This window comes from Armigeres subalbatus, chromosome 3 (genome assembly GCF_024139115.2).
Source record: "Armigeres subalbatus isolate Guangzhou_Male chromosome 3, GZ_Asu_2, whole genome shotgun sequence".
Classification (NCBI taxonomy): domain Eukaryota; kingdom Metazoa; phylum Arthropoda; class Insecta; order Diptera; family Culicidae; genus Armigeres; species Armigeres subalbatus.
In genome coordinates this window covers 263,272,657-263,293,416 of record NC_085141.1, presented here as the reverse complement: position 1 = coordinate 263,293,416, position 20,760 = coordinate 263,272,657, and the positions used below count along the sequence as shown (strand labels likewise).

The window sequence follows — 20,760 nt, the reverse complement described above, 5'->3', positions numbered from 1 at the left end:
GTTTTTGTCTATTCCGCGCTCAGAATTACAGACAGGCGTCCTTGGAATTCGTTTGGCCAATAGTGTGTCGCTCAAACCTTATCGGTTAAAATAGCCGAACGATTCTTTTGAACTGACTCAGTGACACGAAAGAGTGGCGATGGGTCCCAACGAAGCAAAATGTAGCTGACGGAGGAAAGAAATAGACACGGAGTCCCGACCTCAGTACTTCAAGCCGCTGGTTCTAAGAACCCCAATTTCTTCGTCTACCAAAGGAACACTGGCCTGCCTTATCAAGATACGGGTCTATGGATACCGAGCTTCGTGCGCATCTACTGATACACACGGTCGCGGTCAAATCAATCATCACACCAGAAAACTTTTGTTACGTAAGTTATGATTTTGCTTTATTTTGACTAAATTTCGTCCAGTGTGCAAATAAGTTCGATCATTCATCCCAGTGTAAACTGTCCTGAATGTAAATAATCGCAAGTACAAAAGGTACAAACTTGAAAATGATGCACCGGTTGAAGATTTTCCTGTCGCACAAGATGACAGTTGCAACATCCGCTGTGGGGAAAAAAGCAACATCCGCTGTGGGGAAAAAAGCAACATCGAGAAGATTGGAACCAACAAAGAAAATAAAAGTTCGTGAACAGGCTGTGAAAACGGGAGCTCAGTCATTCTCGCCAATAACGGTTTCGCGTGTGATTCTTGCGGCTGCAAGACAGTGCCGCTGGTAAAACTCATCGGCTTGACAAGACCGCTGAAAAGGCAAGAAACCCGAGAATCGTCACAATTGCCACCGTCAGCAATCAGCCCATCTCACACGAGGCACGAGAAAATCGGAAGCAGATAATCTGGGAAGGCTGTGGACAAAATTCACGACAGGATTTTACCCGGTAAGCAATTTTAGCAGACATACCAGTGAAATGTGCTAACATGACAATTCATGCAGGTGGAAATTTAAATCCCTGAGTGTCCAGCTTTTCGGTCAGAACGACTCACGATCCTCGAGAGTGGCATTCAGACTCAAACGGTGGCGACAAATACGTTGGTCACACCAAGTGTTTGCCAATCGAAAAGTTCACAGAAAGGTAAGGAACATCGAGAAGCCATTGAAAACACGTTTTTAATAAGAAAAACCTTCGACACAGGTTCGCTACCGGTACTGAATTCCTTGGTCTCTGTCGCATTCGGGAACGAGAAGAGCCTTCCCAGGAAGTAAGAATGAATAACAATCTTTGGGCGTATTCATTCTGACCCGAAACGTGCCTCAGGGCTCTTCTTTTGTGTTTTTGCCTTTCTCGTATACAAAGTATACGTAAAGGCTATATGTTCGCTCCAAAAACGAACTTTTTATAGGAGGCCCGGAGACCCATAGTGTTATATACCGATCGACTCAGCTCGACGAATTGGAGTGATGTCTGTGTGTGTGTATGTGTGTGTGTATGTGTGTGTGTGCGCAAAAAGTCTAGCTCACTTTTTGGGCACTTATCCTCAACCGATTTGCTCGCAATAAGTTGCATTCGACGCAGAATCCTGTCCCATTGTTTCCTATTGAAAATTGACCCGATCGGACTATGGGCTTAGAAGTTATGGCCAAAATACTTTTTTTCATAAAAATGCACATTAAAAAGTCTAGCTCACTTTTTGGGAACTTAATCTCAACCGATTTGCTCGCAACAAGTTGCATTCGACGCAGAATACTGTCCCATTGTTTCCTATTGAAAACTGACCTGATCGGACTATGGGCTTAGAAGTTATGACCAAAATACATTTTTCCATAAAAAAGCACATCAAAAAGTCTAGTTCATTTTTTGGGCACTTATTTTCCACCGATTTGCTTGCAACAAGTTGCAATCGACGCAAAATCCTGTCCCATTATTTCCAATTGAAAACTGACCTGATCGGACTATGGGCTTAGAAGTTATGGCCAAAATACTTTTTTCATAAAAAAGCACATTAAAAAGTCTAGCTCACTTTTTGGGCACTTATTTTCAACCGATTTGCTCGCAACAAGTTGCAATCGACGCAAAAACCTGTCTCATTATTTCCTATTGAAAACTGACCTGAGCGGACTATGGGCTTAGAAGTTATGACCAAAATATTTTTTTCATAAAAAAGCACATCAAAAAGTCTAGTTCACTTTTTGGGCACTTATTTTCAACCGATTTGCTCGCAACAAGTTGCAATCGACGCAAAATCCTGTTCCATTATTTCCTATTGAAAACTGACCTGATCGGACTATGGGCTTAGGAGTTATGGCCAAAATACTTTTTTTCATAAAAAAGTACATTAAAAAGTCTAGCTCACTTTTTGGGCACTTATTCTCAACCAATGTGTTGGCAATAAGTTGCATTCGACGCAGTATTCTGTCCCATTGTTTTCTATTGGAAATTGACCCGATCAGACTATGGGCTTAGAAGTTATGGCCAAAATACTTTTTTTTTTCATATAAAAGCACATTAAAAAGTCTAGCTCACTTTTAGGAAACTTATTCTCTACCGATTTGCTCGCAACAAGTTGCATTCGACGCAGAATACTGTCCCATTGTTTCCTATTGAAAACTGACCTGATCGGACTATGGGCTTAGAAGTTATGACCAAAATACTTTTTTTCATAAAAAAAACACATCAAAAAGTCTAGTTCACTTTTTGGGCACTTATTTTCCACCGATTTGCTTGCAACAAGTTGCAATCGACGCAAAATCCTGTCCCATTATTTCCAATTGAAAACTGACCTGATCGGACTATGGGCTTAGAAGTTATGGCCAAAATACTTTTTTTCATAAAAAAGCACATTAAAAAGTCTAGCTCACTTTTTGGGCACTTATTTTCAACCGATTTGCTCGCAACAAGTTGCAATCGACGCAAAAACCTGTCTCATTATTTCCTATTGAAAACTGACCTGAGCGGACTATGGGCTTAGAAGTTATGACCAAAATATTTGTTTCATAAAAAAGCACATCAAAAAGTCTAGCTCACTTTTTGGGCACTTATTCTCAACCAATGTGTTGGCAATAAGTTGCATTCGACGCAGAATTCTATCCCATTGTTTCCTATCGAAAATTGACCCGATCAGACTATGGGCTTAGAAGTTATGGCCAAAATACTTTTTTTTCATATAAAAGCACATTAAAAAGTCTAGCTCACTTTTTGGGAACTTATTCTCAACCGATTTGCTCGCAACAAGTTGCACTCGACGCAGAATACTGTCCCATTGTTTCCTATTGAAAACTGACCAGATCGGACTATGGGCTTAGAAGTTATGACCAAAATACATTTTTTCATAACGAGCACATCAAAAAGTCTAGCTCACCTTTTTGGCACTTATTCTCAACCGTTTTGCTCGCAACAAGTTGCAATCGACGCAAAATCCTGTTCCATTATTTCCAATTGAAAACTGACCTGATCGGACTATGGGCTTAGAAGTTATGGCCAAAATACTTTTTTTCATAAAAAAGCACATCAAAAAGTCTAGCTCACTTTTTGGGCACTTATTCTCAACCGATTTGCTCGCAACAAGTTGCATTCGATGCAGAATCCTGTCCCATTGTTTCTTATTGAAAATTGACCCGATCGGACTATGGGCTTAGAAGTTATGGCCAAAAAAAAATCGTGTAAAAGCACATTAAAAAGTCTAGCTCACTTTCTGGGCACTTATTCTCAATTTGCTCGCAACAAGTTGCATTAGACGCAGAATCCTTTCCCATTGTTTCTTATTGAAAATTGACCCGATCGGACCATGGGCTTAGAAGTTATGGCTAAAATACTTTTTACCTTTCTCGTATACAAAGTATACGTAAAGGCTATATGTTCGCTCCAAAAACGAACTTTTTATAGGAGACCCGGAGACCCATTGTATTATATACCGATCGACTCAGCTCGACGAATTGGAATGATGTCTGTGTATGACCCAAGTATCCCAAAATAAAATATTTTTTCATGCGGTGTGAAAATGGGATTTTAGGGGAACAAATCAATACTTCCAATACGAAACTGGAACCAGTCTGGGTGCTGGTATAGCGAATCCGCACCTGCGAGAGCGCAAAATGTTGGCTTTGAGGGGAGTTGATAGTAACCAACAGTGCATAATTGAGACCCATGTGGGCGGTAGCAGTGCGAATCCGCACCTGCGAGAGTGCAAATTGTTGGCTTTGGGGGGAGTTGATAGTAACCAACAGTGCATAATTGAGACCCATGTGGGCGGTAGCAGTGCGAATCCGCACCTGCGAGAGCGCAAAATGTTGCCTTTGAGGGGAGTTGATAGTAACCAACAGTGCATAATTGAGACCCATGTGGGCGGTAGCAGTGCGAATCCGCACCTGCGAGAGTGCAAAATGTTGCCTTTGAGGGGAGTTGATAGTAACCAACAGTGCATAATTGAGACCCATGTGGGCGGTAGCAGTGCGAATCCGCACCTGCGAGAGTGCAAATTGTTGGCTTTGGGGGGAGTTGATAGTAACCAACAGTGCATAATTGAGACCCATGTGGGCGGTAGCAGTGCGAATCCGCACCTGCGAGAGCGCAAAATGTTGGCTTTGGGGGGAGTTGATAGTAACCAACAGTGCATAATTGAGACCCATGTGGGCGGTAGCAGTGCGAATCCGCACCTGTAAAGAGACTGTAAAGGTGTTCGGCCGTACGGCACAGTATTTTTTGTACACACACACGCTCACATGCACACATATAGCCTAAAGAGACCAATAGAAATTTTTGGATTTGGGCAAAGCTTCTTAGTTGTCGACCAAGTGTGACTAAGAAGGACGGCAGGGCTGTATGACCCAAGTATCCCAAAATAAACTATTTTTTTCATGCGGTGTGAAAATGGGATTTTAGGGGAACAAATCAATACTTCCAATACGAAACTGGGACCAGTCTGGGTGCTGGTATAGCGAATCCGCACCTGCGAGAGCGCAAAATGTTGGCTTTGAGGGGAGTTGATAGTAACCAACAGTGCATAATTGAGACCCATGTGGGCGGTAGCAGTGCGAATCCGCACCTGCGAGAGCGCAAATTGTTGGCTTTGGGGGGAGTTGATAGTAACCAACAGTGCATAATTGAGACCCATGTGGGCGGTAGCAGTGCGAATCCGCACCTGTAAAGAGACTGTAAAGGTGTTCGGCCGTACGGCACAGTATTTTTTGTACACACATACACGCTCACATGCACACATATAGCCTAAAGAGACCAATAGAAATTTTTGGATTTGGGCAAAGCTTCTTAGTTGTCGACCAAGTGTGACTAAGAAGGACGGCAGGGCTGTATGACCCAAGTATCCCAAAATAAAATATTTTTTCATGCGGTGTGAAAATGGGATTTTAGGGGAACAAATCAATACTTCCAATACGAAACTGGAACCAGTCTGGGTGCTGGTATAGCGAATCCGCACCTGCGAGAGCGCAAAATGTTGGCTTTGAGGGGAGTTGATAGTAACCAACAGTGCATAATTGAGACCCATGTGGGCGGTAGCAGTGCGAATCCGCACCTGCGAGAGTGCAAATTGTTGGCTTTGGGGGGAGTTGATAGTAACCAACAGTGCATAATTGAGACCCATGTGGGCGGTAGCAGTGCGAATCCGCACCTGCGAGAGTGCAAAATGTTGGCTTTGAGGGGAGTTGATAGTAACCAACAGTGCATAATTGAGACCCATGTGGGCGGTAGCAGTGCGAATCCGCACCTGCGAGAGTGCAAAATGTTGCCTTTGAGGGGAGTTGATAGTAACCAACAGTGCATAATTGAGACCCATGTGGGCGGTAGCAGTGCGAATCCGCACCTGCGAGAGTGCAAATTGTTGGCTTTGGGGGGAGTTGATAGTAACCAACAGTGCATAATTGAGACCCATGTGGGCGGTAGCAGTGCGAATCCGCACCTGCGAGAGCGCAAAATGTTGCCTTTGAGGGAGTTGATAGTAACCAACCGTGCATAATTGAGACCCATGTGGGCGGTAGCAGTGCGAATCCGCACCTGCGAAAGTGCAAATTGTTGGCTTTGAGGGGAGGTGATAGTAACCAACAGTGCATAATTGAGACCCATGTGGGCGGTAGCAGTGCGAATCCGCACCTGTAAAGAGACTGTAAAGGTGTTCGGCCGTACGGCACAGTATTTTTGTACACACACACGCTCACATGCACACATATAGCCTAAAGAGACCAATAGAAATTTTTGGATTTGGGCAAAGCTTCTTAGTTGTCGACCAAGTGTGACTAAGAAGGACGGCAGGGCAGTCTGACCCCAGTATCCCAAAATAAAATATTTTTCATGCGGTGTGAAAATGGGATTTTAGGGGAACAAAGCAATACTTCCAATACGAAACTGGAACCAGTCTGGGTGCTGGTATAGCGAATCCGCACCTGCGAGAGCGCAAAATGTTGGCTTTGAGGGGAGTTGATAGTAACCAACAGTGCATAATTGAGACCCATGTGGGCGGTAGCAGTGCGAATCCGCACCTGCGAGAGTGCAAATTGTTGGCTTTGGGGGGAGTTGATAGTAACCAACAGTGCATAATTGAGACCCATGTGGGCGGTAGCAGTGCGAATCCGCACCTGTAAAGAGACTGTAAAGGTGTTCGGCCGTACGGCACAGTATTTTTTGTACACACATACACGCTCACATGCACACATATAGCCTAAAGAGACCAATAGAAATTTTTGGATTTGGGCAAAGCTTCTTAGTTGTCGACCAAGTGTGACTAAGAAGGACGGCAGGGCTGTATGACCCAAGTATCCCAAAATAAAATATTTTTTCATGCGGTGTGAAAATGGGATTTTAGGGGAACAAATCAATACTTCCAATACGAAACTGGAACCAGTCTGGGTGCTGGTATAGCGAATCCGCACCTGCGAGAGCGCAAAATGTTGGCTTTGAGGGGAGTTGATAGTAACCAACAGTGCATAATTGAGACCCATGTTTGCGGTAGCAGTGCGAATCCGCACCTGCGAGAGTGCAAATTGTTGGCTTTGGGGGGAGTTGATAGTAACCAACAGTGCATAATTGAGACCCATGTGGGCGGTAGCAGTGCGAATCCGCACCTGCGAGAGCGCAAAATGTTGGCTTTGAGGGGAGTTGATAGTAACCAACAGTGCATAATTGAGACCCATGTGGGCGGTAGCAGTGCGAATCCGCACCTGCGAGAGTGCAAAATGTTGCCTTTGAGGGGAGTTGATAGTAACCAACAGTGCATAATTGAGACCCATGTGGGCGGTAGCAGTGCGAATCCGCACCTGCGAGAGTGCAAATTGTTGGCTTTGGGGGGAGTTGATAGTAACCAACAGTGCATAATTGAGACCCATGTGGGCGGTAGCAGTGCGAATCCGCACCTGCGAGAGTGCAAATTGTTGGCTTTGGGGGGAGTTGATAGTAACCAACAGTGCATAATTGAGACCCATGTGGGCGGTAGCAGTGCGAATCCGCACCTGCGAGAGTGCAAATTGTTGGCTTTGGGGGGAGTTGATAGTAACCAACAGTGCATAATTGAGACCCATGTGGGCGGTAGCAGTGCGAATCCGCACATGCGAGAGTGCAAATTGTTGGCTTTGGGGGGAGTTGATAGTAACCAACAGTGCATAATTGAGACCCATGTGGGCGGTAGCAGTGCGAATCCGCACCTGCGAGAGTGCAAATTGTTGGCTTTGGGGGGTTGATAGTAACCAACAGTGCATAATTGAGACCCATGTGGGCGGTAGCAGTGCGAATCCGCACCTGCGAGAGTGCAAATTGTTGGCTTTGGGGGGAGTTGATAGTAACCAACAGTGCATAATTGAGACCCATGTGGGCGGTAGCAGTGCGAATCCGCACCTGCGAGAGTGCAAATTGTTGGCTTTGGGGGGAGTTGATAGTAACCAACAGTGCATAATTGAGACCCATGTGGGCGGTAGCAGTGCGAATCCGCACCTGCGAGAGTGCAAATTGTTGGCTTTGGGGGGAGTTGATAGTAACCAACAGTGCATAATTGAGACCCATGTGGGCGGTAGCAGTGCGAATCCGCACCTGCGAGAGCGCAAAATGTTGCCTTTGAGGGGAGTTGATAGTAACCAACAGTGCATAATTGAGACCCATGTGGGCGGTAGCAGTGCGAATCCGCACCTGCGAGAGTGCAAAATGTTGCCTTTGAGGGGAGTTGATAGTAACCAACAGTGCATAATTGAGACCCATGTGGGCGGTAGCAGTGCGAATCCGCACCTGCGAGAGTGCAAAATGTTGCCTTTGAGGGGAGTTGATAGTAACCAACAGTGCATAATTGAGACCCATGTGGGCGGTAGCAGTGCGAATCCGCACCTGCGAGAGTGCAAATTGTTGGCTTTGGGGGGAGTTGATAGTAACCAACAGTGCATAATTGAGACCCATGTGGGCGGTAGCAGTGCGAATCCGCACCTGCGAGAGCGCAAAATGTTGGCTTTGAGGGGAGTTGATAGTAACCAACAGTGCATAATTGAGACCCATGTGGGCGGTAGCAGTGCGAATCCGCACCTGCGAGAGTGCAAATTGTTGGCTTTGGGGGGAGTTGATAGTAACCAACAGTGCATAATTGAGACCCATGTGGGCGGTAGCAGTGCGAATCCGCACCTGCGAGAGTGCAAATTGTTGGCTTTGGGGGGAGTTGATAGTAACCAACAGTGCATAATTGAGACCCATGTGGGCGGTAGCAGTGCGAATCCGCACCTGTAAAGAGACTGTAAAGGTGTTCGGCCGTACGGCACAGTATTTTTTGTACACACACACACGCTCACATGCACACATATAGCCTAAAGAGACCAATAGAAATTTTTGGATTTGGGCAAAGCTTCTTAGTTGTCGACCAAGTGTGACTAAGAAGGACGGCAGGGCTGGTGTGTATGTGTGTATATGTGTGTGTGTGCGCAAAAAGTCTAGCTCATTTTTCGGGCACTTATCCTCAACCGATTTGCTCGAGTTAACTTTTTTACCGGGGAGGTTCTTTTAAAAGAATGATCCGAGTCGGTCGATGGTAAAAACAGAACAGACTTTATTCAAGGTTCAAAACTCAAAATGTAATTTCAGCGATGACGGTCCCGCGGCGGTTGAGCCCACTCAGCATAGATCAATCGGTGCCCTCGACAATGTTGTGATTGTTTTTATCGGCGTTCGTTGTCCCGGCGTTCGTGACCCACTTGAGAAGTGCTGATGCTGCTTGTAGAGTTTAGTGTCATTCGTCGCTATGTGTTAACTTGTCCCCCTTCAGTGTGAGGCTCCGTACGAACAATTTCACTCAGCGGCAAAATTTGAAATGTCCTTGTTTCCTCCGGCGTCGTCTTCTGTTGGTTCATTTGAATTTCCACCTCTGGTTTTCTGTTACGAAAGATATACAAAAAGAGAACAGCACATATGATGACGGGAGAGAATGATAATCCCCCAAAGATTGTCCAATGTGGCCATTGAATACTTGTAGTGTTCAAACGGATTTGCTCCATCTCCTTCCTAGCTTCTAGATGCAGGTTGTGCAGGTGATGTAGGCTCAAATTAACAACAATACGTTGTTTTTCGATGAGAATGCCATACATCGGTACATGGATCGGTTTACCTGTTATATTCTGGTTGTAGTTCGAAAATGTTTGATTGTTGATCGTTACCTCACAGTTGTTGAACGAAATCAGATAAGTTCCAGACAGGTTCCTTTCAGACAAACCACAGTTGGTGTGTAGGGTAAAATTTCCTAACACATTGGTGATAAGATGTTGGTTGTCGATTGCTACGATTTCTTCCGTCGGGTTGGCTAGATAATCGCATTTGGCTGGTTTCCATCTAACAAGTTGGACACACAGGCTGTAGAATCTAGTGTAGCGTCCTTAGCGTCAAAGATCTTTGGCTGTAGGCTGTTTACGATGTAGTATTGAGTTCCATGGTGTAGATAATTGTGGTTGGAAATATGGATTTGTTGACGATTAAACCAAGTTGGTAGAACGAAGATTTTCTAAAACTCTCAGGTCTAGTTTGGGCAATTTAAGTAAAAGGGCGATGTCGAGTTCGTTGGTGACTATTGATGTGGTGACGTAGGTAAGTGCTTCGGCGGTGTTCCAAACAGTCAAGTTTTCTTTGCTTAAATCTTTAACAAGTAATTCGACTTCTGTCTGACTCAATACCTTTTCATTAAGTATCCCTACTTTGGCTAAAGCAATTGTTTGAATAATGTGATCTAGTTTATCATTCAGGAATTTAAGATTCAAAATATGTTTACAGAATATAGTTCAGATGATTTTGAGTTAAGCAAGTCAATGGATTCTTTTGTTTTATACACTATTTCCTTCATTTGCAATGAAATTTCCCTATTTATTCTAATCTGTTCATTATTGTTGCTAACAAGGCCATTAATCGAACTATTGATAATTTTAAGATCTGTAGCATCAGGGCTTCCTGCGATATACTTCCATACTGTTCCTAACTGATTCCATCTTTTTCTTCTTCTGATTGGTAACAAATTTTTTAAGTTGGTATCTAACTCGTTAAATTCATCTAATATGAGACTAGTAAACTGATTTTCTTCTATTTGTTAGAATTTTAATTTTAAATCTTGTATGTGAATTTTGAATGACTCCAAATTAAAGTGGTGGATGTAGTAATGAGAACTTATTTGAATACGTCCAGGGCCTTTATCATATAGGAAAAGAGGTAATTTGTCCGTTTTATGTATGGCGATCGTCTGTTGAGTACCGCCTCCAAAGAGTTGTAACAGTAAAATCTAAAACGAAATTAAGTGTATCGAATTTTTAGGTCATTTTGTGGACTCGTCTGTTATCAGAAGTTGTTATAGTGCTATTGTGAACATTTTTGATTTTTATTTTTTATAACGTGGGACGGTTTTATCCGTCTTCTTGTCTTTTCAAAGGCTTCCTGGTTTTCGTTTATGTGTTTTGAGTCAGCTTTTTGTTATGGTATTCTAGGTCTCGATTTTGTTTTTTCTGCAGATTTTGGTAAAAGTTTCCGATAATTTTGGAACTTTGGGAGCTTGGAATAATGATTTCAAAGGGTGTGAATTTAGTACAAGAATGGATAGTGGAATTGTACTTAATCAAAGACATTTCGACAAGCTGTTTTGGTTTTTTCGTGGATTTTCTGCCTTCGTGATTCGGTAAATTTCTTGTAAAGTGGAGTGAAATCTTTCGACTACTCCATTCATCTCACTTCGTCCAGTTGCTGCTATATAAGAAGCGATTTTGTTTTCATTAAAGAAATTTGTTAATTCGCCAGAAATAAACGATTTTCATTGTCCATTACGACAATTTCCGGTAATTTAAATTTTGTGAGAACTTCTTTTACAGCAGGCATTATGTCAACGGTTGCTCTTGATTCTACTAGCTGGACTTGAGCGAACTTGGAAAATTTATCGACGCACGTTAGGAACATTAATTTTCTAAAAACATTATGTCAATGTGTACAATTTGGAAAGGTGTATTCGGGATAGGGTTCTTTGAAGTGGATAATGAATAGGATTACGGTCATATTTATTTTCTTGACACAATTGACAGTTCTTCGTGAATTCTCGAAGCTTACTATTCAATTGTGGAAAATAATATTTCCTGAGGATTTGGGCTTTGTTTTCCTCTAAACCGCGGTGTGCTCTATAGTGCTCTTTTTCAATAATTCTCCATTGAACATCTTCTTCCGGTACGTCGATGAGGAATTTTTGAGAAAAATGGATTTTTAACATGTTTTCTTGAGTAAAGTGTTTTTATACACTTCTTGTATTTGACCCATGATTTTTCCTCAGTTAATAATCCGTTTAACTTGGTCGGATCAACGTATTCTTTCAGAACCTGAAATATAGAGTTTTCATTAATATCGTTTATATGAATTAAAATTCGTGTATAGTTAGGAAAGGATGAGTAGTTTCTATTTTGTCTGGACCTCTTTTTATTATTACCTGGTGTTTAAAGGCATTAATGGGTGCTTCCGTAGATATGATGGACATATCATCACTATCGTCAGCTGAATGTTGGGTACAAGTCATAGAGCATGCGATGCGACTAAGAGCATCCGCAACGACATTCGATTTACCTGGTTTATAGGCAATCTCGTAATCGTGTTCCTCAAGATAGGATTTCATATTTTTAATTTGGTGTTTGTATTTTTAGGTGATAATGCAAATGTCAAAGGCTGATGATCTGTAAAATTTTAAATTTGGCTCCGTATAAATAGTTTCGGAATACTTTAAGAGCCCAAAATATGGCCAACATTTCTTTCTCAGGAACAGAATGTTTTTCTTCTGCTCTTGTTAAAGACCGTGACGCGAAATGGATCGGTCTGTCTTTCCCAATTTCACCTTGTGAAAGTACAGCGCCTATCGCAAAGTCTGATGCATCTGTGGTCAATATATAGGGCTTTGAATGGTCTGGATATGCCAACACATCAGAAGATGATAGTATTGATTTCATTTTTCGAAGCATTTTGTCTCAGCTTCGTCGAGTTTGATTTGTTTTGTTGAACTCATGTTCTTCTCTCCCTTAGAAGGTTCGTGAGGGGTTTAGCAATTTTGCAAAATCCTTTACGAATCTTCTGTAGTAACTCATCATGCCAAGGAAAGATCTCAATTCCTTTATCGAATTAGGAATTGGGTATCTTCGAATTACTTCGATTTTTGGGGATTGGCCTTGATTCCTGTGGATCCAATCACATATCCCAAAATTCGATTTTCTTGATGCAAAAATTCAGACTTATCTAGCTGAATTTTTAGATTTGCATCGTTCAATGCTTTGACAATAGTTTCAAGGTTCGTCAAGGCTTCTTTAAAATTTCTGCCAAATACAATTACATCATCCATGTATACGTAGCAGATTTTTCCAATGTGTTTACGGAGCACATCATCAATGGCTCGTTGAAAATAGCCGGCGCATTTTTAATCCAAATGGCATTCTTGTGAATTCATATTTGCCATTGTTGATTGAAAACGCTGTTTTTCGATGTCGCTCTCTTTCATTCTGATCTGGTGGAAACCAGATGCCAAATCAAGAGTTGTAAAAATTTTGGCCTTTCAATTGGTCCAATACATAATTAATTTCCGGCATGGGATAACGGTCTGATATGGTTTTTCGTTTAACTTACGATAATCGATTACCATACGAAATTTTTTATCCCCGATGCATCCGTTTTCTTTGGAACAATCCAAACGGGTGACGTCCAAGAAGAGCGTGAGGGACGAATGATCCCATCATTTAAAAGTTTATTTATTTGTATATTGACTTCGTCAACATACGCTGCTGGATATGGATAAACCTTTTGGTGAACCGCGATATCGTCGATGGTGTTGATAGAGCATTCAACTACCGTGCTGCATGTAAGTTTATTATCAGGCTTATGAAAAGCGTAGTCATGCTTTTGGAGTACATTTAGCAATGCTTTGTTTTGGTTCTCTGAAAGATGAGCTGTTCTGAATGAAGTTGGGTCTAATGCATTATTGCTTTGTATATCCGCGTTGCAGTCAGTACGTTCGAGTTTGATTTTGTCGCCGTAAAAGGTGTCGGGTGTCGTCACAGTTAAGCTATTCGATGCTTGTCGTTGGGGAATGTAGGACAGGAGGGGTATGGTCAGTTTTTGTTCACCTAATTGTAATGTTAAATTTTTGTTTGCCAAGTCAACAATTGCACCTAATGTATTTAGTATGCCGGTTCCGATGATTCCTTCGAAAAAGTTATGAAAATTGTGAAGTATGAATTGTGCCGTATGGTCAATTTTTGGTGAAAAAAAATTAATATTAATTGCTGAAGAAGTATTGAAGTTGCCATTTGCACTAGAAATATTTCTTGCATGTAGTTTATATGGTTTCGCATTTTTGAAAGTGTAAGCTAATTTGGGACTAATAATATTAATATTAGCGCCTGTATCAATTAAAAAAGGAAAATTTCCGATAGTGGTTTTCAGCATTATATATGGCATACTTACCACTCTGGGGTCCATTCTAAAAAATTGGTAGATGCAAGGTTACTATCATTTTGAACAGCACTATTTTCGTCACTTAACGGAACGTTGGCGTCGAGTATGTTTTGGGTTTCTGTTTCTTGCTGTGTTTCTTCGTTGTAATATGAGTCGTATCCAGTGTCATAATTATAGTATGGGTCGTAATCGTAGTAGTCATACTGTTCTTCAAACGTTTGGTATGTATCCTCAAGTGGATATGCTTGTCTTTTGAAATTTGTATGTTGTTGGGAAGGAGGGTGAGGACGTTTCATGTTCATTGGAGGCGATTTCCATAATTTAAATTTCGCGATCGTAGGCTTTGATCGACTTCCATTGGTTTCGGTGGGGCAAACGTTCTTTGTGGCGGAGCAAAAGGGTATGTTCTTTGCTGTGAAGCAAAGGGAAATGGTCTTTGCGGTGGGGCGAAAGTAAATGTTCTTTGCGGCGGTGGCATGAATCTGAAACGATTTGGTTGAGGCTGGTTTGGTTTGAAGAAATACTTTGGCAGGAGCGGAGGTGGTAAACCTGATCGGGCGTTGGAAATATTTATCTTTGGTGGCTCATTAGGTTTAGGTGTTGGTTGGTTGCCCAACTCGTTTCTGAAAGGTGCAGACCTAAAGTTCATATTATAATAGTCCATGCAAAATTGGTATGCTTGTCCGAGCGATGTCGGATTTGTACTTTTTAATAAAATATTCAAAGGATTTTCCAATCCTCTAATAAAAGCGTCGAGAGCTTTGTCCCGAAAGTATGTTATGTGTACTGCTGCATTAAGTTTCAATTTATCATCAGTATGAATTTGAGCAATTATGTGGGTCAAAATATCATTTACTCTGCTATAATAAGTACTGATGTTTTCGTTGGGAAGTTTTTTAATTGTAGTCATTTCAAAATCTAGAGTTTTTACGTCACGTTTGTCTCTATAATAGAGAACAAGTGTCGTTTTAATTTCATCCCAATCACACGTAATATTATTTGCGTTTAGGATGTCGGCTGCTTCGCCTGTAATTTTTCGCCGTATCACTCTCTGAAGGAGATTGATTTGATCAGCTGTAGCGTTCCTGGCATTATAAGTGCGAAAAATGGAATCTACATCGGCCAACCAGTCCACTAATTCAGTAGGATTACCGCTGAATGAGTTGACTGACCGTACAAATTCAGGGACTCTACCAATAGCGATAAAGTCGTCTGCAGTCATGTTATTATTTACTACGTTGTTGGTGGCCATTATGTTTCTGAAGTAAATGTCCACCCTAGGTTTTTTGAAGGAATTGTGTATGATCTTTAATCAATTATATTTTGAAAAGCAAATTAGCTGTATTCACTGATGGTTAATCAATTAGTGAGGCTAGCAATTAGGAAGAGTGAAATAAAATCTACTCGTCACAGTAACACTTTTATCCTTCTACTTGGATTTTCTTGCTCATATGAAAGCAAAGGTAAAAAATCAAAAACCGTCGCACTGTTTTCGACCGTCGCACTGTTTTGTTTCCACTCAGTAGAACGAATTTTTGTCACAATTGATCGGATAAAGATATTCACTTATGGGTAATGACGATGGAGAAAAATGTTTTTTTCTTGGTTTCAATTGGTTTGTCACTTACACTTTTAGATAATAATGATAAAATTACTTACATTAATGCCAGTACCATGATGAAATTCCTGGACTTTTTGGGTTGTAACTTAGGGCGGCCTCGCTCGGTGGGGAAAACCAGGCAGCTACATCGGGTGATTCCTTTTGCCGCTGCAGTGCTGCTACTCGGGGTCCTAGTAGCGATCGAGCTTCTCAGCTTCGGTGTCCTGGCTCTCGCTTTCGTTGTCGTGATGGGGCTCGTTGAACCGGATTGTAACAGGTGAACTGGCTCCTTGAACCACTTTCGGATTTTGTGATATCCACTTAAGATTTTTTCCACTTGTTAACAAATAACGATTTTCACCACTTGTAACTTATACAATTCCCACTTTTGGCAAGGTCCCTATTCGGGCGCCAGTTAACTTATTTACCGGGGAGGTTCTTTTAAAAGAATGATCCGAGTCGGTCGATGGTAAAAACAGAAAAGACTTTATTCAAGGTTCAAAACTCAAAATGTAATTTCAGCGATGACGGTCCCGCGGCGGTTGAGCCCACTCAGCATAGATCGATCGGTGCCCTCGACAATGTTGTGATTGTTTTTATCGGCGTTCGTTGTCCCGGCGTTCGTGACCCACTTGAGAAGTGCTGATGCTGCTTGTAGAGTTTAGTGTCGTTCGTCGCTATGTGTTAACTCTCGCAACAAACTGCATTCGACGCAGAATACTACCCCATTGTTTCCTATTGAAAACTGACCCGATCGGACTATGGGCTTAGAAGTTATGGCCAAAATACTTTTTTTCATAAAAAAGCACATCAAAAAGTCTAGCTCACTTTTTGGGAACTTATTCTCAACCGATTTGCTCGCAACAAGTTGCATTCGATGCAGAATCCTGTGTCTAATTGTTTCCTATTGAAAATTGACCCGATCGGTCTATGGGCTTAGAAGTTATGACCAAAATTCTTTTTGCCTTTCTTGTATACAAAGTATTCTTAAAGGCTATATGTTCGCTCCAAAAACGAACTTTTTATAGGAGGCCCGTAGACTCATAGTGTTATATACCGATCGACTCAGCTCGACGAATTAAAGTGATGTCGGTGTGTATATGTGTGCGCAAAATAATCTACCTGATTTTTCAGGCACTTATCCTCCCAAGTAGCACACGCAACATCTTCCAAAAAGCACCTTGTTTCTATACAGTTTCATTAAAGGCATTGGAAAAACATCAAAGCACGAAAAAGTTGCATCAAGATGTCAAAAACCTTCGAGTTGTGATCAATGTTTCATTAACATTGCAATGCAGTACGTGTTTGACATTTGAAAACAAACAACCAAAGAAAACTGCACTTTATGTTGCAAACACGAAACAAAATCAACAAGTTGCATATTTTTTACTATGTAACTTCAATGCGTCTTTCAAAAAAATTTTTTTTTGTTTAAATTAAGTTGCAGATATGTTGAGTGTGTCTTCATGTTTAATTTAGCATCGTTCAACGTTTTGACAACTTACATTTTTTTCCGGTGATGGTGCAATCAAGTAACAGAAAACTCGAGTACAAAACTTCATAATCGTATGATTTTTATGGTGAGTCGAGATGCAGTCCCTTCGAAGTGTTGAATGGTGCAGTGGTAGAGTGAAGGACTATCAATCACAAGATCCTTAAATCGAATCCAGTTTTATATTTTTATTTTATTTTTTTCCGCTGTAGTATTTTGCAACATTATTGCAATTTTACTGCAATCGAAGGATGTTTCCGTAGGCTCCACCTCTTGCGCTTTTTAGATTGCAAGAGAGTTATATTTGATGGCACATACGAAAATATTGTTTCTTTCCGAATGTTGCAACATAGTGAAATGTTCAGTAGTGAAACAAGTTGTGCTGCTTGGGCTTAACCATTTCATTTCTTAGGCATGAAACCGATTTGCTCGCAACAAGTTGCATTTGACGCGGAATCTTGTCCCATTGTTTCGTATCGAAAACCGGCCCAGTCGGACTATGGGCTTCGGAGTTATGGCCAGTTTTTACAAGAAAAATTCTTTTTCTCTATTTAGGCACTTACTCTTGGCCGATTTACTCGCAACATTCGACGCAGAATCATGTTCCATTGTTTCCTATTAAAAATTGGCCGGATCGGACTATGGGCTCAGAAGTTATGGCCAAAATACTTTTTTTCATACCAAAAGTGCGAAGAAATTACTCACTCACAAGAAACGAGAAAGGCACTATCACTGCTAGGTGGATTAATCTGGGTTTTTTTTACAGTTTGAGTGTACTGCGTGAAGACCGGGATCAACCAACCCCCTGTGTGGCAGAAGCCGCAAAACGAACACTCCGAAAGACGGACCGAGAAGAAGCGCCGGCGGGATCGCGCTCAAGACGCGGATCTGAATGATTCAGAATCGCGGGAAACACGGAACTGAAAGGAAAAGACGGTGAGAGTGAATCTGACCCCGTGAGGATCTGGCAGTCGTGACGTGGCCAGCCCGAATCCCCTTTCCAGCGGACAGCGTTCCAGCGATCAAGGTGCACATCGATCACCTACTTCTTGAGGAGAGCAAAGGTCATTGAATCCCACGCGACGGGAACTGTTCTTGCTGTTGGCAGGCGGGAGGTAGAGACGGGAGCGGCGGACGTGAGTTATAACACTAAGAAGATGAGAAGGGAAGAAGAAAGAAGAAGAGCATGCACAGTGAGCAGGAGAATAGGGAAGTAGAAGAGGAATGAGGTATCGTATGGATGGGTCAAAATAAAAATATGTTTGCACACTGAATTATGTTTTGTGGCGTTTATTGTTGCTAGCCGGACCGACTAATCCCCCTTTTGATACGGAGAGGTCGTTTCACAACACTGGCGCCCAACAAAACGAACCATTTAGTTTGTGGTTTGTAGATTTTTGAGTTTTTGGAAATTTGTGTTGAGTTTGTGGCACAATTTATGTTTAGTAACACGTTAAGAACCTACCACTTATTTCATTAGTTGGCTAATTTTTGACCTTAAGGATCATGGATCCAGCAAGCCTGACAGAGGAGGAAATAGGTTACGAATTGGCGTTGCGCCACGTAACTAATCTTGGTTCACTTCCTCGCATGGCGAGAGCCGTCCGTTTCCGTGCTCTAATGCAGGAAGATGAAATTAAAAACACAATTTATGACACTTCTTCCCATGTTATGGAAGCTGTCGACAATATCAGTCAATGTCAATCGGAAGTGAGCAAAATAGTTTCGGAACTCGACGGAGCCTTCAAGCGCGGTGATCTTCCAGCAGTGCGTGTAATACGATCGCGTTTAATTCATTATCGCGATCGGTTAGCCATCGTAGATCCTCCGGCCAATCACAGTGAAACTCATGCAACATTGTCGCTACTGGTGCAGTTTTCGTTGGAGGATACAGACGACGCATTGGGAAGAACGAAGAAACAGGTGAGAACAAAAGTGAACAGTGATAGTGCAAAAAACACTGGTGCTGTTCCCAAAGGAACGATGCAGACTTCCACATCACCCGGAGCTAACTTTCGAGTATTCGACGAGAACGGAGATCCAAGGGAGCAGTCAAATGAAGAAAATCAAGATTTCGTCATCCAAACCGAGGAAGTTAGACAACAATCCAGATCGACGCCAACAACGACCGATCCGTTAGCAGCACTTCCAACGCGAAATAGTCCAAATGTCCAGGGCAGTGAACACGGAGCAGAATCCCTAGAAGTTCAACGAGTCAATCGAGGAAGAGGTTACAGGAATGCGAGTCAACGTCCAACAGTCCAGAGTAGCAGGTATAGCCTACAGAAAGAATTCAGCATGCGTGAGCCAACATTCAGTAGCTTTGCTCCACCTCCGTATGAGTCTGGAACAGAAACAGTCGAGCCAAACGTTAGGGAGGATTCACACTTCTAGGAGTACAACCAGCTGCGCAATGAGTTGCTGCGCAACCTGAATCAGCGATGGCAAAACCGTGCTCCGTATCGAAACCAAGGTTGGCAAGATAATGTTCCGAGACCGCTTTTCGAGGAAAGGAGAACGCTGAAAACAATTCACAACTGGCCGTTCCGCTACAAGGGTGAAAAGGATGGCTCATCGCTGAACACATTCCTGCAACGGGTAGAAACATTCGCCGCATCAGAAGAGATCGCAGATGATTTGCTGCTGAAAAGCGTCAAACATTTGCTGTTGGACGATGCTCTCAACTGGTACAGCAACATGTATGCTACAGGTGTATTCGGTTCCTGGGAGGATTTCAAACGCCTAATTAGACACGAGTTCCTACCAGCAAGCTACGCTTATATTTTGAGGGCAGAGGCATACCACCGCATGCAAGGCGAGGAAGAGCCGTTCAACAAATTCTACCAGGACATCTCGACCCTATTCCAATATGTTGATCCACCGATGAGCGATCTGGAGAAGCTGTTTATAATCAAGAAGAACATGAATTCAACGTATGCGCCCATCGCCGCTTCGCAGAACTCAATGCGATTGCTGGTGAAAGCATGCAAGGAACTGGATGAACTCCGGAAGCTGCAGCAATATCAGCGGCGGATCTCGCTGCCTTACGGTGCTTTGATAGAACCAGCTTTAGCCACTCCAAATCCATCACATCGTCAAGCAAAACCACAGCATCCATTGCAACGTTTTGGAAGAGTCCATGCATTGGAAGCAGACAACGCGCAGAGCTACACAAGCGGTGAAGTACCGGTGGAAAGCGACTGTCCAGAAGAGGAGAGAATAGACCAGCGTATGGAGGCGATACTACAGCAAGTGAACGCTCTCAAACTACGATTCGACCGTCGTGAAGTAGTAGGTAGGCAAGTTTTCGACCAGCAGCGTCAACAATCGTCGGGCGGTAGTTCCAATCTCCAGCAAGGAGAGGTGCCTGAGGCAACAATCGCTCGTGGGCCACCTGCGGTGATAATGTGCTGGAATTGTGACGAAGAGGGACACCGCTTCATGGACTGTGCTAAACCACAGGCTGTGCTGTTCTGCTACCGCTGTGGACAGAAGGGGTTCTCGCTACGAAGTTGCCCAACGTGCCGTCAACGTTCGGGAAACGCGATGGCGGGGAACCAGTAACCGAGGGAGCAGAGTCCTCGCATCAAGTCAACGATCCCTCAACAATACCAGACACACTCGAGATCAGTTCACTGATCATCAACCCCGACAATGACAATCGCCCTCACGCAGTAGTAGAAGTTCTCGGCAGGCAGATCACAGGGTTACTCGATAGTGGCGCCAACTGCTCCATCCTAGGAGGCGATCACACGAGGTTAGCACAGGAGTTAGGACTACAGAAAACAGCACTTGAAGGAGGAATA

General features: G+C 42.7%; 1 long non-coding RNA gene across 2 annotated transcripts; it reads left to right on the top strand.

Annotated features, from left to right (window-relative positions):
• Positions 1 to 486: 486 nt before the first annotated feature.
• Positions 487 to 1,278, top strand: LOC134219442 (uncharacterized). 2 transcript variants are annotated; one of them, XR_009981566.1, is made up of 4 exons: positions 487 to 881; positions 938 to 1,076; positions 1,137 to 1,203; positions 1,260 to 1,278. It is a non-coding gene; the product is annotated as an uncharacterized LOC134219442 (long non-coding RNA). The 2 variants fall into 2 exon arrangements; XR_009981565.1 differs by having other exon boundaries at positions 490 to 881; positions 1,137 to 1,268.
• Positions 1,279 to 20,760: the final 19,482 nt, after the last annotated feature.